The sequence below is a fragment of the Orycteropus afer genome, unplaced genomic scaffold, assembly GCF_000298275.1.
Source record: "Orycteropus afer afer isolate SDZICR_OR568_19922 unplaced genomic scaffold, OryAfe1.0 scaffold00081, whole genome shotgun sequence".
Taxonomy (NCBI): domain Eukaryota; kingdom Metazoa; phylum Chordata; class Mammalia; order Tubulidentata; family Orycteropodidae; genus Orycteropus; species Orycteropus afer.
Window position 1 is genome coordinate 9,569,496 of NW_006921668.1, and position 6,993 is coordinate 9,576,488.

Consider the following 6,993-nt stretch of genomic DNA (forward strand, 5'->3'; position numbering starts at 1 on the left):
CCAATTCTGTATCCTTCCCTTCAAGGCTCAGGGGTCCAAGATTATCTTCTGTGTCTGTGTTAATTGGTTTCCCTTTTCTTTGTTGAAGAGGGTCTTTGCAATCCTTCTGCCTAGTCCGCCATCTTGCCGGAACTCAATACATCCTCTTAAAGGTCTTTCTTTTCTTGTTGGCCTTCTACTTTACCAAACATGATGTCCTTCTCTAGGGACTGCCCCCTCCTGAAAATCTGCCTAAAGTATGTGATACCAAGTCTTCCTATCCTCACTTCTAAGGAGCATTCTGGCTGTACTTCTTCCAAGATAGATTTCTTGGTTCTTCTGCAAATCCACAGTATATTCAATATTTTTCACCAACGTCATAATTCAAATGCATCAATTCATCTTCATTATTTATAGCCCAGCTTTCACATGCATATGAGGTGATTGAAAAAACTATTGCTTGAATCAGGCACACCTTATTTCTCAAGTTGACATCTTTGCTTTTTAATACTTTAGAAAGATCTTTTGTAGCAAATTTGACCAATGTAGATTTCTTGATTGCTGCTTCCATGGCCGTTGATTACAGATTCAAATGAAATGAAATCCTTGACAACTTCAATATTTACTTTGTTAATCATGATGATGCTTATTGGTCCTGTTGTGAGGATTTTTGCTTTATGTATGTTGAGGTGTAATCCACACTTGAAAGCTGCAGTTTTTGATCTTCATCAGTAAGTGCTTCAAGTCCTCTTCACTTTCAGTAAGAGAAGTTGTGCCATCTTCATATCATGGGTTTTAATAAAGATTATAGCCTTGAAAACTTCATAGGACAGTTTCACTCTGTCCTATAGTGTTGTTCTTGTGATGCAATGTTAAAGCATTCAGCCGCTAACCAAATGGTTGGTGGTTCAAACCCATCAGCCACTGTATAGGAGAAAGATGAGGTGGTCTGCTTCTGTAAAGATTTTTGGCCTTGGAAACCCTGTGGGGCAGTTCTACTCTGTCCCACAGATTCACTATGAGTAGGAATCAACTCAATGGCAGTGGGATTGGTTGTAGGTTTTATAGTGTTGCTATGAGTTGGAATCGAATCAGCAGGCAATGGATCAGCACTGGTAATGAACACTGGATAAATTGGTAAAGAAAATATACATGAGACAGGCTTCCAAGTCTTAGGACATACAGGACCTTCAGTTCTATAATTACAAAATCCAAGTGCCAACAGCAGCACTGTGTAAAAAATCCATGTTGTTGTTGCTGTTATGTGCCGTGGAGTTGTACCCGACTCATAGTGACCTCTCCTTGGGTTTCTGAGGCAGTATCACTACGGAAGTAGATTGCCCAAACTTCTTTCCAAGGAGTGGCTGGTTGGTTTGAACCACCAACCTTCTGGTTAGCAGTCAAGTGCCTTAGGCACTATGCTACCAGAGCTCTGGTAAAAAAATCCATACCACACAATATTTTAAAAAATGGGGAACAATCCTAGCAATTTGTGTACATGTGTCAAAATATGATCAATATTAACTAGTCATAATGTTTAATCTCATATTGAGTGTCCTTTCTTGATTCTTAGAAGAAAGGGCTTGGGATTTATTGTCGGAAAAATTTGAATTTGAATTTCATTCACTAGTCATGGGATCCTGACACTCCTGTAGAATGTTTTTATTTTCATATGTAAAATTGGAGTAATAATGTTAATATCTCCTTCACTGGGTAACTGTAAAGCTAATGGAAATTAAATGATACAGGAGTGGGGGAATTGGGAACTAAAATTTTAATGTAAATACAATGTCTCTCATGAGTCATGACCCTTGCCCCTAGACCACACAGAAATGACTCTAAGGAAGTAGAAAAGGAAAGAAACTGATAACAATAAAGAGAAAAGAGGGCATAGGTGTATTCGACAGCAGATAAGAGATTTTAACAAATTCCAAGAAGATCAGAAGGTCTGAGCATGTGAAAGCTGTTGACCAGAGAAACAAAAGGAAGGAATTCACCTTTGAGAGTATGCCCACAGGGAAGCTTAGGGGAGCCAATCTGGGCAGTACTACTCTGGGCCCAAGAGTTGAGGACATGGAAAGTGGGAGTGAGAAATGGAGTTAAAACAGGGGGGTTAAAAGAATTCCGGCCTAAAGCCCAGCTCCATCACATCAGCCCCATTTCCCCTATTCCTGCAGGCAGAAAAACTGGAACTGCAGCTCAACATTTACCTACAGACTAAACACGGTAAGGGTTTATCTTTAAGGAGTGAACAAACTTCCTGTTTAAAGCTAAGACTTCCAGTGTAGATGAGGAGCAAAAACACTCTCCCCACTCTGGCATTTGAGGACCTAGCTGAGGTCTAACTTCCTGCCTGTGCCCAAAAAGTCTGCCAGTTAAGCAATACACTCAGGTGCTTTCCAAACAGCTTTCTTATTTGTAAGGAAAGCTTGTGAATACTGACTTACCTACAGTAGAGCTACCTATATCCATGTTGGTAAAACCTTTCATTTTTCATTATGAACAATGTGGAGAAGCAATAATTCCAGGTATGATTTATTAGTACTTCTATGTAACAGATATAGGAGCTCTGGTGGCGTAGTGCCTAAGGCATTTGACTGCTAACCAGAAGACTGCTAACCACTCCTCAGAAGGAAGATTGAGCAATCTACTTCCGCAGGGATACCATCTCAGAAACCCAAGGAGGGGTCACACTACAAGTCGGAATCAACTGACGGCAGTGTTTGTTGGTTTATATAACAGATGACATCTAATGTCTTTATATTTTTTATTTATTTAATACTTTTACTATTAAAATTTCTATTGTTGTTGTTAGTTGCTGTCAGGCTGGCCCCTACACAAGGCAAACCAAGTATTACAGAGTAGAACTGAATTCTGCAGGGTTTGCTTGACTGATTTTCACAGAAGCGGTTTGCCAGAACTTTCTTCCACAGTGCTTCTGGGTTTATGTGAACCACCAAATTTTGAGCTGGCAGCTGATTGCAAATCTCTTGCACCCCTCATAATCCATTGTCTTAGAGTCAATTCCTATTTATAGCAATGCTACAGGACAGACTAGAACTGCCCCATTGGGTTTCTAAGGCTGTAGTCTTTATGGAAGCAGACTGCCACATCTTTCTCTGAAGAAGCAGCCAATGGCTTTGAAACATGGACCTTTCAGTTAGCAGCTGAGCACTTTATCCACTGCACCACAGGGCCCTTTGTGCCATTCACTGAAAATACTAAAAAAAAGTCGCAGTGGAGGGATTCCAGCTGGAGGCGGCCCCATGTGTTTGAGAGTAGAATTTACCCATGAGGTTTTTAGAAGCTGATTTTTCCAAAGCAGACCACCAAAACTGCAAGGCCTTTTTTCTGAGATGCCTCTGGGTGGATTTGAACAGCCAATCTTTCGGTTTGTATCCAGTAGGTACTATTATAATCACTATTTTACAACTAAAGAAACTGAGTCACATAAAAGTTTAATAACTGTGAAAAGTCATATATTTATTAAGTAATAGAGCTGAGATTGAAAACCACAGATCTGGCTCCTAGAACTTGTAGTCTTAAAAGCTATGCAGCAAGGCCTAGCATAACAATTTATTAAGTAACCAATTAATTAAAGTAAGAGTGACATAAATATATAGACATGGTTCAAAGAATAGGAAAAAAAAAGACACATTTAATTCTTGAGTGAAATTTGATAGCTTATTTCATTAGAGCCATGAAAAAAAAGGAAAAATCACAGAAGAAAATAACAAGTTTTTAGAAATTAATAATATATTGTCAAAATTGAAAAAATAAATCAATAGACGAGTTGAAGATGAAGTTATGGAAATCTTACAGAATGTGGAGCACCACGGTGAAAGAAAACATTGGATAAAAGATAAGTAACATAGAGAATCAATCTAGCAAGTACAAAATTCAGTTAATTGTAGTTAAAAAAAAAAAGGATAAGAACTAGAAAGTGAATGGGAGGAAATTAGGAAATTATATAAGAATAATAGAAGACAATTTCCACATAATAGAAGACACATATATGACTTTAGATTGAAAAAGTCCACTCTATTTTGAGAGAGATAAATGAATGTAGACCAATATCAAAATACAACTTTGTAAAAATTTTCGCACATTAACGCTAAAGGGAAATGTTGAAAATTTCTAGAAAGAAGGGAAAATATTTGTTTAATAGGGAATGAAGGACCACATTGCAGCTATACCGAATGCTAAGAATTCTTTGGATCCAGCTCTGTCACAGGCTAAGAGAAAATTGTCTTGACCCTGGACCAGAAAAATCCAACTATAAATCCATAGATGGGACCAACATAAAGGCATTTTCATACCTTCAAGGATTCAGAAATTTTAACTCCAAAGAATTTTTTCTGAGGAAGTTATTGAGGATAGATTATAGCTAAATGAGAAACTAAAAAAGAACCTCTGTACCCACCCAAAAAAGTACCTCAAATCTGGGAATGCTATGAAGAAGTGTTCATCATAATCTGCTTGTAATTTTAAACAAGTATCATTTAATTTGAAATTTTACTTGACTATCATTATTTAATAATTCATACTCATACTAATTCAGAGAGTACATATTTGTTTTCTATTTATAATATGGTCATTATTAAATATAAAAACTGCTGCATTTGAGTTATAATTTTCCTAAAGATTATCTCTTAGGATGTGAATATTTCATACACAAGGTTTGCCAAACAACGTTTTTTGTTGTTGTTTTTATGTACCATCAAGAAGGACCCGACTCATAGTGACCCCTCCTCAGGTTTCCAAGGCAGTATCACTACGGAAGTAGATTGCCTCATCTTCCTTCCAAGGAGTGGCTGGTGGGTTTGAACCGCCAGCCTTCTGGTTAGCAGTCAAGTGCCTTACTCACTATGCTACCAGAGCTCCCATACATTGTGCTAAATATAAAACTGCTGCATTTGTGTTATAATTTTCCTAAAGATTATCTCTTAGGATGTGAATATTTCATACACAAGGTTTGCCTAACAACGTTTTTTAGGTTGTGATAATAGATGCTTGTCAACTTTGAAAGAATGTGTCCTCATGGGAAAAATATTTATTTCTTTTGGATCTGCTATATCACTGCTCCAAAAATGGTGGCTCCACAGAACTTCAAATTCTTATTGAAAACCAGACTTAATGAGACTGGAGGAACCACCGAATCTATTGCCTGGAAACAACTTTTAAGCCTTGAACGGAAACTATCTCATGAAGTCATCTCAAAAAGCTGTTTGGCTCATTTAATAAAGAATTTGATCTCTCTCATTTTTTATTTTTTTTAATTTGTAGTGTGATTTGGGTGAAAGTTTACAAAGCAAATTCACTTTCCACACAGCAGCTCACATACTTTTTTTTTTTTTTTTTTATTAGGATTTGGGTGAAGATTTACAGAGTAAATTCACTTTTCATACAGCAGTTCACATATACTTTGTCTCATGTCATTGACCAAAATTTACAATGCAGCAGCTCCCCTCCCACTTCCTCCCCATAGTTACCTCCTCCCAGTGTCCATCCCTTCATACTCTTCTGCACCCTAGGCTATCTCCCTGTGCATAAGCAGCCCTTCCTTCTCCCATGATTGTTCTCTCCAGGGCAGCTCACATACATTTTATCTCATGACATTGACTGCAATTTCCCACAATGCAGCCGTTCCCCTCCCACTTCCTCCCCATAGTTACCTATTGGCTGTGTCCTTTCTTCCAATGCTCTCCTTCCCACCAAGCTGTCTCCCTGTGCATACACAGCACTTCTATTCTCCTATGATTGATCTCTCCAAGGAGTGTATCTAGCTAATGTAAACGCTTAGCTGATATGTCTGTCTTTTGTTTGGCTGGAAGCCATAGGAGTGGGTTCAATTCCAGACCTAAAGGGCAACTAGGACCATAGTCTCAGGGGTTTCACCAGGCTCTATCAGACCAGCAAACTTGGTCCCTTTCTTTTTTTCTTTTTTAAGATTTTTAGTTTTGTTCCACATTGTCCTTCTACTCTATCCATGATCTCCTACATAGATCCCCCTTTGGAGTGTTTGACAGTGGTAGGCAGGCACCATCTAGTTCTTCTGGTCTCATGGTCATACACGTTGAGGATCACATGGTCTGCCAGCCCCTTGGACTAATTGTTTCCATGCATCTTTGGTTTTCTTCATTCTTCTTTGTTCTGGACAAGGAGAGACCCATCGTTGTATCTAGATGGTTACTTGCAAGCTTTTAAGATCCCAGTCACTACTCAGCAAAGTAGGATGTGGAACAATATTTTTGTGTAGTATCTCATGCCAATGGAGCTCGATGTCCCCTGTGAATATGGTCCTGAGCCCACAGGTCCAACTACTCACTCTCTCTGGGTAGCTGGCTGTGGCCAAGAAGTGACTACAACCTTGTCCCTTGTTACCTTTACTATATATCTGGGAATTCTTACAGAACACATACAAATACAGTTGTAGAAACATTGTCTGCAAACCATATACATGATCATGGGCACACTCTCCCTTGCATAGACGTACCTACTAGTTCCTCCTGTCCACCCATATATCCACCCATATATCTATGTTTGCCTTCACTGACAACTCAATGCTGTATGTGTAAAAGGGTTCATCTTTGTTGTCTGTACCTACCATGTGCCTCTCTATGTCTTCCTCTTCCTCAATGCCACTGTGTTGATCACTCACATTTGGTACATTGCCCTTCTCTTCACCCAAAGCAATACTTGACTCTACCTATCTAACATTGTTCCATCCCCACTCCTCCCACCCCTGGTAATGAAAAAAGAAAGTTTCCTTCCATATAGTAACTTTTCCTTGAATTTTTACAATAATGGACTAATACAATATTTGTCCTTCTGTAATTGACTCAGTATAAGGTCCTCCAAGATCATCCATGTTATGTAGTGTTTTGCAGATTCTATGTTATTCTTTAGGGTTGCATAATGTCCCATTGAGGGAGCTCTGGTAGCATAGTGGCTAAGAAACTTGCCTGCTAACCAGAGGGCTGGCGGTTCAAACCCACCAGCCACTCCTCGGAA